We start from the raw sequence: 17,697 nt of genomic DNA on the forward strand, positions 1-17,697 counted from the left end.
CGAAACTACTAGGAAAAAATATTTAAAAAAAACACCTATAAAAAATATTTAAAAAAAATATTATCATTTATCATTAATATTTGATATAATAATCCTGTCCAAAAACTTACCTTACTGTGAGGTGTTATGACTAAATTGTTCCATAAAAAGTTTTCAAAGCCTTAACACAGATGTTTAAGTGATTTTCCTGAGTTAACCTTTCACCAATCTTTTTACCGCAACGACACGAACGCACTTTATTTAATGGCCAAAAAACCGAGGGAAAAATGCGACGACTACTTTAATTTCGTTTAATTACAAATTAACACGAGCACTAACACTTAAACTCGCTCCAAAATTAAAACTCAAGGATTCTCACAATTTTCACGGATTTAAACAGACGCGGTGGCGAAATACATATGTAGTTTCGGAACTGCTTGGAACGCAAAAGTGGCGACGAAAAGTTTCCAATGCGGAGAGCTGTATTTACAATCAAATTGTTTGACGTATTAAATTCACACTGAACTACTAAGATATTTATTTATATAAATCTGAAATGATGAAAAAATTTAAAATTACAAATATGTCAGTATATTTAAATACGCAGATATAATTGAATGAAGAACATTAATATAGAATAGGTGAAATTGGACTTTTTAATTCACCAGAAGCGCTAACAGAATTTTTGGTGCATGCTTGGTGCCACCCAGCGAAGATTGTTGTAAGATTGGATTGCTTTTACTACACATATTACAAAAAGTGTTAATTTGATCCTGTGTCACTTGTTGAGGTAATTTTTCAAAATCGTTAGGAAATTTTATTTCAAATAAAATATATGTATAAATAAATACAATCGAATCTTGATAAATCGTTTGTATGGTTTGATAAGAATTAAAATTTAGCGCCACCTAGTTTTTGTATTTAAGTTCTCACTGAAAGCTGCAAAGAAATTCAACCCCGATTGTTAATGGTAAAATTTCCAGTTTCCCATTGGAAGTGCAATACTGTTCCATGATATTAGAACGACAGCATTTTATATGTAGTGATTTCTAATATATGACTAGTGTTTCTTAATCAAATTTGATACTCCTTTCAGTTGTGTAGCCATAAATTTGTAAGCTGCGCACGCAACGCCCCTGTGCCTAGTTGATTTCCTTTGGTGGGCTTTTTTCGCAGTTAACAAATTGAAAAAAGCTGATGTGGAGTGCATCCTGTAGATCTTTTTATACTTTCTAATTTTATAATCCGCATGAACCTTGGCGTTAAGTTCAATTTGTGGTGGTGCTCAAACTGTTGTAATTATGAATGTGCACGCTTGCAAGTACTTATGCTTCAAAAACTGTTCAATAATCTTTTTCAAATGTGAGTTGAGAAATGACATATTTTAACAGTTTGGGAGCCAATATAGTGAATAGTATCTATTAGTGCTTTTATTCTTTAGTATCCAAATAAAATATGATAAAAAATGTTGTAAAGGGTGCATTCTAATCTAGAAGCCCGAATTTCGAGAGGTCTTTGGTAATTGAAGCAAAGATACATAATTTACCATCTATTCACGAATAATAATTTTTATTCACATTTTAAGACAAGAAAACTATTCCACAAAAATTTTAAAAATATTTCGAATTAGTAATCAGTTTATATTAATTTTTGGCAGACTTTTTGGGGAAATTTTTTAACACGAAAAATTTCGTTATAATGAAAAAAGAAAAAAAAAATATTCTTTGTTCAATAACTAGATTATTTCATTTCAAATATGAGTACATATGTATGTTGAAAAAAAAAAAATATTGCTTAATAACTTTTCGTATTTCTATAAGTAAAACAGCCACAACTTTAAAAATAATTTAAAGTTTTATCCGTAAAATCCGTTTAAGAGCTATATTTGTAATATAAGATATATGAAAGCAAAAAGTTTCGACTTTTAAAATTTTAAGACTAGAAACTCCAAATAACAGATCTTTGTAATTTGCCTACATTATGTGTTTTGGCTACGAAACTTTATTGTTTTTTAATAAAAAAAAAATTATCCCCCTTCTCCGGTATTAATAGATATAGATACTAAACGATTGTTAAAAATATAACTTTTCAAAAATTTGCTGCGATCAATCAGCAGATAATGGGAAAATAAAACCGATTTTGTTGTAGAAATTGTATGCTATGTAGGTAGGAAAAATATGTAGGCTTATTAATTTTATAAAACTTTTCATGGCTTCAAAAAATTACGGGAATTTTTGCTTTTCATTTTCTCCTTGAAAAGAGTCCCCATTTGTCGAAACACTTCTCAAATGGGATTTTTCAGCGATTTTCATCTATCTTGTAAGCGATGGCTCTTTAAGGTTCCCTCTTTTTTGGAAATACCGAAAAGTCACACGTCATTTCTCACGAATCTGTAGGCTGCGGCATCGTTACGGTGTTGTTTTTGGCCAAGAAATCACGAACAAATTCATTCATTTTATTTCACATTAGCGGCTGCTACAGACATAATTCAAATTTTATCACACTTCGCATCATATGTACTATATAGTATGTACATGCTATATCAACACAACGAAAGAAAAAACCAAAATGTTGGGGATTTGGTTCTTCGAATTCTAAAAGTTTTAAATTTTAATTCTCTTTATTTCATTGTTCGGTGTTCTTCTTTCTGTGACTGCAATTGGAACCTGACGCATTTCGAGATTTGAACTTTAAAAACAGCGATAGCATAGGGAGACAGAAAGTCTGAAGGGTAAATAAGGCACTTGGATATTCATTGAAAAGCTTATTTTTTGCAATTTCTACTCAATATTCTTCAAGCGATTTTTTTTGGTGTTATCACTTCCCTTTTATATGGAATATTTGGGGATACCAAAAATGTGGATATTTTACATAAATTACCACTACACAATATTATATGTTATTTTAATTGCATTTTTGAAGCATAATTCGTAAACATGAAACGTAGAGCAAAGCGTAGAATAATTCATAATCTTTTATAATAATATAGATACGATAACTGCAGCTTAACGGAATAGCTTGGCCTGAACATCATATAGTAGATATGTCTTAATTTCCAATTTCAATATTTTTTCGAGAATAACAACCAAACAAAACAAGTAAGAAAGGGTTAAATTCGGATGGAACATTTTATACACTTGCAACCTGCAAAAATCAAAGCCAGAGAAATATCTTAAGATGTAAAACGTCAACGAGAGTATCAGAATCTAAGCAATTTTACATACATACATACATACATATACATACATACACTCTATATAACTCATTCACTGGTTGACGTTTTACATCTTAATGTATTTAAATTATACTAACATAAATATGTATGTATTTATGTATCACTATAAACAGTTTTAATACAAAACAGAAATACATACATAAATATATATATGTATATGCGCGCTCACCCTTAATTTTTATTATCTGCACATATTTAATTTCTTTCAATTAAATATACATATATGTAGTACGCCAGATATTTTAAACGCTTCGAGCGAATAATAAAAAAAATTTAATTTTAATATCACTATTAATACATTTCTCACTAAACTTCGATTTACTACAATACATATGTACATATGTATGTATGTATATGTACATACATATTTGCTGCATTCATAACGCGCAGTTGGAAATCTTTCGTGTGCTTTCCATACGAGCATGCTGAAACATGTTTGCCAAACCAATAAATTGTGCAGTGCTTTGCTAAATTACATTTGCACACTTTCACTTCTATTAATTAACACGCACTTATTACTTTAGATTCAGAAATTCAAATAATTATTAAATAATACTTAAAAAACTTCACTAAATTATTAATTTATTACTTTTTTACAAACTTTGTTCGCGATCACGTACCGAAGCGCACTTACCAACATACGACTACCAAACAGAGAATGTTAACGAACATGAATGAAGTTGTATTAGCATTCGGTCATTCAGTCTGCAGTGCTGCTCCACTGCTTCGTGATGACGAGACAACAACTGCTTTGTTGTATGTGCAAATATGTAACATTCCTGTTACAGAGAATCACTCGGCGGGTTTACGTTAGCATAAACAGAACAAATTACATTGCAGTTTTTTAACATCAATGCTAATAAAGAGTTGCTAGAGGGTATAATAGTTTTGTTCAGCGACGCTTACTTCCCATACAACATAATTTTAAATTCCATTTGAATTTTTCAGTGTACAAAGTAAGAAGCAATTAATAGTCTATGACCATAAATTCATATTCATAGAACACTTTTTTAGAAAGAAGATCAACTTTCTCTACTACGCATCACAAGAATCAGGTTGATGTTATTTTTTGTGAGCAGAGAGTGACTATCAGCGAGCTCAAGGCCTGTATAGCAGCTCGGATTTCGGAGTGGTTGCATACCTCTGTAAAAGAAGCAGCACTTCGGTGAAACTCATCTGCTGCTACCTTGCTGGCTGCCACTTCTGCTGGAATGATACTATGGTAGTGCTGGAATGATACTATTATAGTCTGGCAGTTTGAAATAAGAGTTGACTGGGAGCTCCCGACAGTAGACTGTCCCTTTAATCAGCTTTTTGAGCTTCAATCGATCCATGAAAAAGCGCCTCTTGTCCAGTGACTCCACCCTACTCACATATCATATATTTTGAATATTCACTTTTCAACAGAAATATCAATGAGTGGTTCATTCCTTTCAATATAATATTCGTCTAGTTAATTTGTCAAAGTATATCAGACACTAATTGAAGTAATTTTTACTCCCAGTGTAAACTCTTTGCTATAGATAGTTGTAGAAATTAAAGGGTCATAAAATCGTAAAATTTCCTCCAATTAAATGTTCAGTTCATGTAACAATATTTCTCAATAGTAGTGAAGTTATCTCAGTAAATACTAGTTATTAGATAAAGAAGAAAAAAAATGTTTTTCTTATTCATAGAAAATTGTAATTTTTGCAACGCGGCATATAAAGTCTTACTAAGAAAATGGTTTCGCAATTATATTGCGAAACTAATTTTTCTGTCAGACATTTCTGCATATTGAAAATCGATGCCAAATTATTACCTTGCCTATGCACATTTCTGCTACCGTCCTACTGTTCTCCAGCTACATGTGTGATTGTGGGCATCGTATTGTGAACCAGAAATGTTTATTGATTTTATTCTAACATATTATTTGAGTGCAGTAAAAATTTATTTGTTATTCATACTTATTTACAAATTCTAAAAGCCCCAACTACACACACACACACACACATCCCTGTCATAAGCTATTAACCTGTCACTGCCGTTTGAGTCTAAATTTGTAAATCGCTGGCGAAAGACACAAAAGGAAAGCAAGTCCACATATATAAATAAATGCATGTAAGTAACATTGGCAGTATGTATTTAACGGAAAACGTGCATATATATTTTTGTGTCACAAAAGTTATTATTTTTCGAATACACATATGTGTGTTAGTTTGTGTATTAACCTGACATGGGAGAACTTGTATGACTGCTTGTGTCATTTGGGTGTGTAAACATTTCAAAGAAGCGATTTGCGGGTGCAGCTAACTGTATATATATTTATACAGTTCTATTATATTTTATTTTTGTGTCCATAGTAGTGGCTACTCAGTGCTTGTTTTAACTCTATCCAAATGCCTTTTACACGCACATGCATGTATAATATATAGTGTGCCCGGGCGTATACGTAACTTAAATGTTTGTGATTTTATTCGTGGAAATTTCTTGCTTTACTTTGCCATATTGCTTAGCTCAAGTGGTTATGATTTTTTGTATAGAAAATTGTTTTTGTTATCGTAGCATACCTTTCTTAGCGTCACCTTATTTGCAAATTCTCTTGAGTTCTTCTGCGAACAAGCGACGCCAAACCATTTTGACAGTTGCTGTCACAGGTCTAACCCCGTTATTGTGCATTTCCTTATGTGAATATGAAAAGAACATATAGGAAATTGTTTTTGAAGGTATCATGCATGTATATATGCAGACAGTAGTGTATAGTTGCATGGATTGTGGTTCGGTTCTGTCACCGACCGCGCAATATACTGGCGCACGTGAGCTTTTTAGGCATTTGGGGGGAAACTAAGTATATCGATTTGACGTCGTGCTCTCGAACTCAATGAAAATTCTTGTATTACGTGGATTGGAATGCGAAAAATGCTTAAGAGTCTTTACTTGCTACCATATATAGGAAAATAGAGACTGTAAAATAAATGATGGCTTGGACTCATCACGCTAGGCGGAGGAACTTTTAGGGACTTATTCTGCTTATGTTTTTGAATACTAAATCTGTCCAGCGGGACACAAAACGTAGAAATAAAGAAGAGGTGCTGTTTAGGGTGAGTATGGTCTCAGTGGTAACAGTAGTCATATACCCGAATAACTGTTTAAAAATATTGATCAGAACATGAGGGGAAAAGAATGTGAGCAAAACTTAAGCTCGATATCTCAAGAGCTGAGCACTACATAGCTCGGGTATATACAGACAGACCGACAGGCTGACAGCCTGGAAGTGCTTTTAAGTTGGTTGCTTAGTCAATATGCCACTTATGTAGTTATATGAAAGAGTGATTCCTTAAAGCTGGGTATTCGCTAAGCTGCTGTACGAAACGATTAACTCTTACTGAAGATCATCATGTAATCGGTACCTAATTTTCATTATCTGACTTTGATTCATCAAGCGCTACAGAGCAGCGAGTCGTACAAACTTCACCAGCGGTCGAACGAAACAGAAAGGTAGAGCAGGAATTGGAATACCGCTTAAATAAAGTATTCTTCTCATTTGAGATCTGAGTTAGAGCGGACGGGAGTACAATTTTTAGAAATTTTAAATACTTGGGTGGCCATCTAAGCGATGATGGACATTTCAATAAAATAAATGGTGATAATGCTGCTTAAGAGCAGATTGTCGCCGCTTCGTCTTCTGATTGTCCGATGAAGGGGGTCAAGATTAGGTATGTCACGCAAGTCAAGTATCTGTGGCTGACCATGTGTGAAGGAATATGATTCACTTTACACTTGGCATGTGATGGAGCGACTGCAGGCAACCGTAGGCAAAGTACGACACATTCTGCGGAGTGATCTCGGATGTCGTGCTATTCGCATCATATATGGTATACATTGCTTCTTTGTAGCCTGTGCCCCAACGTTGCTATGCAGGTTTTGTTAGGTGCACCCACTCTGGACCTGATGGTCATGCAGCGTGCTGTTGCAATCAGATTAAGGCGGGGCTTAAGTCTGTCCGTGTTGCGGAATGACTAGATTTTCAATGATGATGTGGAGAGGGAGGGATATCTAAGCAGGAGCAGGATTATTCTAGATGAAAGGGTCAGATGTAGGTGAAAATGCACAAAAAGTCCTAACGATCGAGTGACTTACGAGTACATCCGGGACATTATATTTGTTGAGGCTAACCCAAACTTCAGACTCTATCTGAGTCTGGGCTTTCTGCTTACGTGCATCCGAATGCATTTTTACATCATAGACGTTAGGGATCTGGGTGGTATGGGGACTTGCTGGATTCATGGACGTTAAGATCGTTTGCACGTGAATCGAAGGCTTTTAACTGGCTATTAGGGTTAGCATCTTGTGTGAATATCGTGTGCGTGTAATGTGCGTATGGAGTACAAATCCTGGCGGCAGTATGGAAGCTCCGTGGTGGAAGTTTCAGCTGGAGCCTTAATTCTGGTACCACGGGGAGCAGGAGCTCTTGCAGATTGTACTAACCAGCTTATTTGGACTGGCCTCCTGGGGACTATCGTGGTGGTTGTGGTTAAAATCCAAATGCGGGAAGAAAAAGACACTTTATCAGTTGGATGTGGAGTTGCATTACAACCGGCTGCCGGACGCAAAGTACGGCAGAGGTTTTAGATGTGCCTCGAATCCTACCAAGGTTGGTGTGTTCATTCCACACTGTCAAATGGTATTGCCTGGCATTTTTAGGGCGCTTATCAACGCATTGATTTGATCCGTTGTGCTCTTGAGCGCCGTGGGACAAGGCTTTCGTCAACAGGTAGTCACATTAAGCACGCCAGAATCTGTATTCGATGTTCATTGTCACATCAGAAATTATAAATTTTCATCAATAAATCACAGAAATTGCACACTGTGCTTATACGGATACGGATATATAATACATATGTGCGTACATATGTATGCATTTGTTTCCTCACTACTCATCTATTTACGTTATATATATGTAAACAAATATCTAACGGTTGATAAAAATAGCGTAGCAAGAATACTCGGCACAGCTAATCAAACAGGTCAGCAAATGACACATGTGCAGTTAAACACAGCACCGCGGCCAACACACACTGCCGCGGAATGCCGGCACATTCACCAGCGCTAATCTAGCGAAAAACCGTCACGACTGTCGAATCGGCGGTGGCTTCAGCGTTTCGCTTAACGGTAAGCAAGCACATAACTAGACACACTGAGTGGGTCAAAAAGCCAGTATGTGACCGAGTGTTGCGCCATTATCTCGCATTGACAGTGGCGAATGCGCGTCGCCGTAGCGTATTTTAGCCGCTTTATTTCGTCGCTGAGTCGCGTATGTGTGTGTGTGGTTGCAAGCACGCGCTGCGCCACCACGACAGCTGAGCGGTGACTCGGTGAGGGCAACACAAGAGCCGGCTGTGCTAACGGCTCATTATAGTTGCAATTACAGTTATTGCCAGACAGTGGAATGCGAGAATAGAAGACGGACAGCGTTGTTGGTCACTTTGTTTGATTTCCTGCCGCGTAAAGGCTGCGTGCTGCGTGCCGCCAGCATACTATATATTGTTCTTATGCTCGCGTTTTGAATAACGGTTAAATATTGATGAAACAAAGTGTGCATACAAAATGGTGCCGATAAAAATAAATATTTCGAGTGCGTGTTGGAGAGTGTGACATGCAAAATGCTTGTAAAGATATAAAAAAAATATATATATACATATATATATATTTTTATATTTTTTTTCAACTCTCACATCGTATTTCTAAAAATGAAAGTTAAATGTGACCACGAGCCTATTTTTACCGGTGTGTGCGTGTGCTTCATATTTCATATTTTTTGAAAAGCTTAAAAATTGTGTGTGCAACATGGTGCCACCACCGAACTTATCCAAGTATTTAATGAATGTGCGCTCGTCTCAACGTAAATTTCCGCAAGGTCCGCCGCAGTCACCACCAACAAACCCGCAACCACAACAACAGCAACATAAATACCAAAAACAACAATCGGCGCAGAAACAACAACGCAATATATATGATTGTAAGTAAGCGCGGTCGATATGGAAATGCCTAAGGGAATTTATTAGGAATTTCGTAAAATTTAATACAAATTGTATTATGTAAGCTAAGGTCAACATGCTAACTCAATTGTATTAAGACAACTCACATACCGGCCGATATATGCGGTACAAAGCCACCCCAGCCAGTTCGAAAATCTTTAAATTTGTTAAATGGGGGCCAATGGAAGTATAAGTAAGACCCGATTCAACACATTTCCAGCACACAGACAAACTAGTAACAGGAAAGGTTTCTCTCTAATTATCAATTATATATCCACACATTGACCAATATTTTCGGTAAAAAGTCAGCTTTAAGTACTGGGGTCCAAATATTCGTTACCTAGAGGCTTAAACAGTTTTGTTGGATTTGGTAAATTTCTGGTCATAAGCTGGCATTATTCGTGCAAAATTTCATCCCGTTATATTAAATACTTCTCGATTTGTGTACTGGAAAGTGAAAGAATCAAGTGGCATATAAAATTGTGCTATGTTGGAAGTAGGCATGGTTGTAGTCCGATTCGCCCATTCTCACACGGTGGCATAGGAATGTGAGAAGAATACCATGGTCTCAATTTAGTCGAAATTGGTCGAACAAGTCACGAGATATGTGATTTCACTTAAAATTGGGTCCGATTTTATTCATTAATACAATCCTAAAGTGATTTATCGTGTGCGATTTTGGTTACTATAGCTTTAGCGGGTTACGATATATCTACATTAAACCAAAACTTTTCAAAATTTTCAGCTTAGAAGCGTTCCTTGCTACTGAGATTCCCTGTGACAAATTACAGTTATATATCTCAATTAAGAGCTTAATTATAGCCTTTTATAAGTTTTCGATTAATGGCGTTTTGTGGACGTGGGAATGATCTGATTACGCCCATTTACGAACTCCGCTTTCATCAAGACATCTCAATTTTCACTCAAGTTGCAGCATGCACGGACGGACTCAGTTCAACTCGTCTCTTCATTCCCATCATTTATATATAGATAGCTCTATATCTATCTCGTTTAGTTTTAGGTGATGCATACTCTCTAGCAACATGTTCAAAGAGTATATAACACAGCCGACAGTTTAGGTTAAGTAAACATGGATCATTAGACGATAGAACAGCGTTCCTTCAGGGGCACAATAGAACTTAAGTCGGGGTGCAAGCCTCATTTATGGTATTGTCTCTTCTTCATTACTGAACAATATTTCAAAAATAATAATAGCTTGGTGGGTTTGTTAATCAATAAAATTGCCTATTTTAGGGTTCTGAGAACCCTGATTGGCGAAAAACAAATGCAATCAGAATTATGTGATGACGATTTTTCCAGTCCTCGAAGCACTTTTGATAAGCACTTTTTGGGATGGCCTTCAGCTCCTTCAGCGATCTTTGTATTATTTCTTGGATCGACTGAAAACGGGTTTCACGGAGCAGCAATTTTAGTTTGCGAAACAAAAGAAAATCACGCGGAGCCAAATCTGGTAAATAAGGCGGTTGATCGATGGATGGTTCATAGCATTTTTGGCTTTAAATTCTGTTACAATCATGGCTCAATAGCGAGAGATGTCGAACTCTCATTGTAGCACTCTAACACTTGCCTGCCAATTTTTAAGCACCACATTCTTCACTTTTTTTTATTTTTATATTTTCATGAGCTGAGGACGCCGAAGGTCATCTAGAACGAGGCATGTCTTTAACGATCCCTCGACCGCGCTTGAGGGCTTTGTACCACTCGTAGGCTTGTGATTTTGATAAAACTAAATCAACGTAAGTCTTTTCTAACGGCGAAATTTGATTGGAAATACAAAATTTGAGAAAAATACTTTGTTCGATATTTTTATCTATTGTAAAAATGGCAACGCACTACTGAAGTGTAACGACTTAAGCAGCTCCTATAAACAAATTGTTTGACAGATTGTGCTCATATTAGGCATATTAATTAAGGGGAAAGCTTGCTTTAGAGGCTTAAAAAATCGATCTTTTTTTTGCTTAAATCTGTTTACAAAATATCCAAAGTTATAGATGGAAATTCGAAATATTTTCGAAACTAAAAGGGAAATAGTGACCGGGCGTGTAGCAGATATATGAGCGCTTGGGCAGAAAGCGTTAACTTTGACGCGCGATTTCTCGGTTTTTAATTTTTACGATTTTTCGTAATTGGCGGGGAAAATAAGTTTATTACCTTTGGCATTAAATTATCTTCTTTTTAAACTAAAAAAAAAACTAAGAAAAGTCAAGTTTGAATATATTTTTAAACAGCAGAATAAAGTAAAAAAATTTTGTCCAAAACAAACTTTTTTTTTGTTTTGAATTTTCTTAGTTTAACTAGAGCGTAAGTTATTAAAAAATATGAATCTTTTTGAATTTTTTGTTTCCGATAGAAGTTGCGACCTGCCCGCCGTCAGGCTGGATGAGTCTAAATATATAACTATAAACCCTAGAAATTTCGCTAAATCGATTATTTCTTTCTTCCCCAAAAAATCCTAAAAAAAAGAAATAGGTTTCTTAAAGCCCCTAAGCAGGCTCCCCCCTAAATGAAGAATGTCACTAACTTAAAGAAATACATTTTTTTGAAGTATCATTTACATTTTTTGAGTACAACTGAGTGCTTTGCGTCTCTTGCCATTATCCTAAATAGATCTTACTACCAAAATCTTTTGATCAATTTGCTATTAACTAGTGGCGATTTCCGTTACAATATTGCTTTTTAACGTTTTTCATATTTCTGAAAACACTTCACAGTCATTAGGTCGGCATCTGATTAGTGATAATATGTTACTGTTTTATGAGGCGCACACATTACCGCAGCTATTTTGACCAATATTTATTATAGGGCGCCCGTTTTGATTTCACTGCTTTTATTTTGTAATTGTATTCTTCATTTAAGTAGGAGTAAAACAGTCAGTAATAAATTACAAAAATAAATGTAATAACCGGAGTACTCACATGATCAGGTTTTAATGATTATCCATTAATTACGCAATTATTACTTTTATACTTTACTCATCTGTCGTTAAGCGTATGAAAGCCGCCCTATGTTGCGTGGGTTGCAACTCTCGCCCTACAAGTTTGTCATGCATACTCACAAAATATAAGCGATAGTTAATGTTGAAACACATATGTACATATATCCTTTATAAATATAAAAACACATAAAATCAATTACTATCCCATAGCGGCCAAACCAAACGCAATTAATTGTGTCGTCTCTGGGGTAACAGAAAATTACAATGTGTGTGTGTGTGTGTGTATGTGTGCGTGTGGCTAGCTTTTGCTTTTTGTACAGGCATATTTTATGAATGTTCATTTCTTGACGTTTATTTCCTATTTATTTGATTTAATTTTTAATCAGACGCTAATTGATTCTATCAGCAAAGCAAAATTAATTATTTAGAGCGAATAGCGGTCAAAATGCAAATGCAACATAATTTCCGGTAGCTCATGTAGAGATGTATTGCACATATATCAACATGTACATAATATAGTTAGATATAATAAATATGATGTAGTGGGGAATAAAATATTCGGCCCTTTTTGAGCTTTTCATTATTATACAATACAATACATATATTAAAACTGGCATTGATATGATTATTGTAATTATTATAAACTTGATTTCATGGATTGCCAGTTAAAGCACAAGCTAGATGACGAGTTTTCAGACACTGCCCTAGAAAAAGACAATCATCCAGGATGGTTATGCTAAGTTTAGAAGAGGCGATATGAGCATTAAAGTTGGTGAATGCTGTGGACGCTCAAAAGAGGTTGTTACCAGTTGTTAAAAATCCCAAGAAGGTCCACAAAATAATTTTGGATGACCACAAAGTGAAGTTGTTCGTGATATCAGGCAATCTAAAGATTTTTTTTTTTATTAATTTCCTTTTATTTACAATCTGTCGTGTGACAATATGCAAATGTTATTATATCTAGGATTCACTTTATATACTTTACAATTTAGTTGATTCAGTTAAACTTAAGATCTAAATGGTAAGTCTAAGGGATGTAACCTTTGCAGTCGGCGAGTATCTTCACTGTTGTCCAGTAGGTTAATGACATGTATGTTGGGGTGACAGCTTAGGCGATTAAGATATCTTGAACTGAGTTTCTGAATCTCGTTCTTCACCGTATATATTTCAAGACCTTTGTGTAAGTTAATATTTTTGATGTAACATGGAGCGTTTGCAATCAAGCTGAGTATTTTCGACTGATATCTTTGAATTAGTTCTACGTTCGATTTACTTGCAGTTCCCCAGCTTTGTATGCCATATGCCCAAATCGGTTTTGGAATGCTTTTATATAGGATCACGTTATTTTTGAGACTAAGTTTCGATTTGGGACCCAGTAGCCAGTACATTTTTCTCGTCTTGATTTGTAACTGATCTCGTTTTATTTTTATATGTTGCTACCATGTTAGTCTTCTGTCTAAGTGCATCCCGAGGTATGTACTTAGTGCTAATGCATACTGCAATAATTGTTTGATTGAGATTGACGCTGGGGCAATCTACTGCTTTCATGGTGAAGGTAACATGCGCTGATTTTTTTCATTTACCATAATGTTCCAATTTTAAAGCCAGGATTCAACTGCGTTCAGTTGTTTTTGAACAGTTTCAGACGCTACGTTTGCAGAGTAAGCAGATGCAAGAATGGTGGTGTCGTCCACATAAGTGGCAACAGTTATATTTTCGTCGTGTATTATTGGCATATCGGTAGTGAAAATCGTGTACAGCGTTGTGCCAAGCACGCTGCCTTGCGTATATTATATGTCGGGTGCGTCATCATTAATGCTAGCGTAAAAATGTCTGCAATCTTGGTATGACCGAAGAAATAGGTAGAATTGAGCTTGTAGTTTCATTTTTATTTTAAATAACAACCCCTCATGCCAGACTCTATCGAAGGCTTGTTGAATGTCTAAGAAAACTGCCAAACAATAATAGGGTTTTTACCATTCTGTGGCACTGAGGGGTTCCATGTAGTTGCCTGAATCCAAATTGATGGTCTGGGATCTAAAACTGGCAACAATCGACGAAGAAATATTCTTTCGAATATTTTAGAGAATATTGTCAGCAAACTTATTGGTCTATAAGAGGTTATTTCGTTCTCGGGCTCGTTTAGCTTCGGAATTATTATAATTTCGGCACATTTCCATTGCGTAGGAAAGTGACTTAGCCTAAAACCAAAGATTAAAACTAAGAATAGCAGGCATTTCCTTGGTAATTATTTGATTGTCCATGCATCAATATTATCTGGGCCATTCGATATAGAAAGTTTCAACTGTGACACTTCTGATTGTACTTCAGTCAGTTTAACGTAATGTATTGGCGTATTTATTTGACATGGATTCTCAAGAAAAGTCTGAACATTTTGGCGCTGATGGTCAGTATTGAGAGCAAAAGGCTTGAAAGTATTCGCAAGGTGGTTGCCAAACGCGTCGGCTTTTCTTTTGTCAGATCTACACAGAGAGTTGTTTTCATCTTTTTTTTCGGAGGACGTTTCAGGTATTTAGTAGCTTTCCACAGATTGTATTCATGTTTTTATTTGGATCAGCATTCTTAAGAAATAGATGCTTCTTTCAGCTCTGCCAACGTGGATTTTATTTCTTTAATTGCCTTGTTTAGCCTGGTTTTGTCAACCGGATTTCTGCTATTCTGCGAGATCCTTCGAAGTCGTCTTTTATTTTGTACCATCTGCGCTACTTCATCTGAATATGGCACATTGTTGGTACAGTATGGTTTAGATGAATTAAGAGGAGAAGCTAAGGAAGCGGCTTGTTGTATTTTTTGGGTGAAGTTTTCCACAGCGTCTTCTAAGTCTCGTTTTGTTATTATTTCCATGTTAAGGTTTACGTGGCACTCCAACCAAGTTTGGAAAAATCGTACGTTCGATCTTTTAGTTAAAGAACGCTGCTTTCGGGATGTGACAACCACAGGCATATTCATATTGGTAATGAGAGCGGAATGATCTGCGCTCATATCTTCATTATTCGAAATTTTTAGATGTTGTGGGTTTATGCCGGTATAATTTGCGAAGTCCATTAGATCCGGAATTTTGTTCAGTCGGCCAGTATGTGGGTCTGCCAGCAGATAAAACATTTAAGCTTTTTTGAGATCGTAAGGCGTGAACCCCACCATGGATGTTTGGCATTGAAATCAGCTCCGGCTAAAAAATCTGGGACGCATTTTGTCGAAAAATGATTTAAAAGTTTCTTTGATTATATTGAATCGAGGTGGAAGATATACAGAAGTTATAACAATCACTCCACTGCCGGTCTGGATTTTCAAAGAAGCTACTTGAATTGATGGCACTGAAACTGGCTCTAAAACGATGTGTTTTAGTGATGATTTTATAAGAATTGCCGAACCACCGTCTGCTTTACCATCGGGGTGGTTTGAAGTAATGAGATCGAATCCATTAATTTTAAAATAGGATTTAGCGGTGAAGTGGGTTTCTGAAACCAGTAATATATCTATATTGTTAGTTTTTATAAAATATTCAACTTCCAGTCTATGGCTGCTTACTCCATTGGCATTACAAATCGCTATTTTTAGACTTAATTGCATAGCTTAGTTAAGAGAGAAGACATCATATTTATTAGTGTTGTGGTTAACTAAATTTGTTTGACAATCAATTCTTCGGGTTTGTCAACTTTTTCATGGCATACTGTGGTTGTAGTAGAACTAAGTTGTCCTCTTGTTACATCAGCATAGCTAACGTTTTTATGGTTTTGTTGTTCGTCATTTGTAAGTTTAGCCAAGTAAGGCCTTGTCTTATTATTAAGCGAGTCTGTTTTTGACACTAACTCCTGATAAATTTTACAACCTTTGTTATTGGCGGTATGATTTTGAAGGCAATGGAAGCATTTCGTTGTATCTTTTGAACAATGAGACGAAGGATGGTCTAGTGCACACTTTACACATCTATAAGGCTTTTTGCAATATTGCTTTGTATGGCCGAACTCATGACGGCGGTGGGATTGTACCAAATCGTTAAATTTTATAGGTGGCTCAATCTTGACTACGGCATTGCATAAGCGATTTACGTCAAATACTTTTTTATTGTTTGTTGAAGGTTCAAGATCAACAAAGAATATTGACATTGGCAATTTTAAAGTTTTGTTTTTTGCATTCACAATATTTCGTACAGTATGCCCGTTTTTTGCTAAGTCATGCTTGATATCATCGTTGAGAAGTGAATATTTTTTATAACTATTCGATATGGCTTATCTTCGTTCATTTGATATGTATGAAAAGTAATATTATTGGTATCTAAATAGTTAACAAGTTTTCTGTAGCAATCACTGTTTGAGGTCATTACGCTCGTTTGTCCGTATCTGCCTGACTTGTAGCTGAAATTTTCTTTACCAATAATAAATGAAAAGCATTTCAACATTTTATTTATATCACTCACTTGAGGTACAAAAATTGGTGGTTGTTTGTGAGAAACTACAGTAGTTAACATTGAGTCCTCTTTTTCCTTAGCATTGGGTTTATTACTTTACACGTCCAAATCTAGCGCAGAAAACCGGTTTGAGTTGTTTGACCCTTCACTCATCCTTTATTATTTTTTAGTTACTTTTGAAGAATCAATGCTCATACGCTTTCTTGCTTTAGGTAGAACCAGCCTTCGCTGTCCCCACACGCCCCGTGGCTGTCAGTGTCATCGATCATTAAATCAATGTGTTCTTTTGTTTTGTTGTTGTTTTTTTTCCTTCTATTTTAGTTCACAGGCGTTCCGATTGTTAATATTCACTTATTTTAGTTAATACGCGTGCTCCCACTAAGCACACATTAAGAACTGATGTCAACTGAATATGACCATCAAATCATTCAAGAATATCTGGGTATGAGAAAGTTGGAGTTCACTTTTGACCAAAAACAATGATGATTCTGAGTATTGATTGCAGATGTTCAAGCGCAATAAACTCGATATTCTCATAAGTCAGTGAAAACGATGGCAAAAATCTACAAATTTGGCTTCGAATTGCTTCTGCATCCACCGTTTTTTGTTTTTTTTTAAAGATCTGGATTATTATAGAGACATTATAAGTATTTCTGTGAAATACTGAAAAAAAAAACGTATACCCATTCGAAAAAAGAATGATGGTAACTCTAACAAGTCTTTAAAAACAATGTTTTTTTCTAACGGTACTTTATTGCTATAAAGACAGCCCTTCCACTACGAAAAAAGGTTGGTTTAACCACGATTGGTTGCAAAATAAATTCATTCCGACAAAAAGGTTATGATGAAACGTATTATTACTGGCGAAGAGTCTTGCTTCTATGTATGATATCAAAGCAGACGATCAACCGGCCGAATTTCGTGGTAAAGGTAAGCCGAAACCGAAAAAACCACGTGAGAGCAGGTCGAAAAATAAGGTTGATCGGCCAAACTGTCAATAAGGAATGCTATTTGAGTGTTACGTATTATTTGCGCGAAGCCTGTCCTAAAAGGAAGCTGGGATTATGGGCCGACAACTCTA

At 35.7% G+C, this 17,697-nt stretch overlaps 1 protein-coding gene and 1 long non-coding RNA gene across 2 annotated transcripts in view; one reads left to right on the top strand and one right to left on the bottom strand.

Annotated features, from left to right (window-relative positions):
* The window catches only part of LOC108969021, a 214,245-nt gene that overhangs the window by 146,474 nt on the left and 50,074 nt on the right, over positions 1-17,697 (bottom strand). The window contains exon 2 of the long non-coding RNA XR_001993378.1: positions 111-530. This is a non-coding gene — a long non-coding RNA (uncharacterized LOC108969021). The remainder of the gene's footprint in view (positions 1-110; positions 531-17,697) is intronic.
* LOC108968349 overlaps positions 1-17,697 on the top strand; it is a 181,194-nt gene that overhangs the window by 19,509 nt on the left and 143,988 nt on the right. The gene's annotated exons all lie outside the window — the stretch shown is intronic.

Source organism: Bactrocera latifrons, unplaced genomic scaffold (genome assembly GCF_001853355.1).
Source record: "Bactrocera latifrons isolate USDA-ARS-PBARC rearing strain unplaced genomic scaffold, ASM185335v1 scaffold_0, whole genome shotgun sequence".
Taxonomy (NCBI): Eukaryota; Metazoa; Arthropoda; class Insecta; order Diptera; family Tephritidae; genus Bactrocera; species Bactrocera latifrons.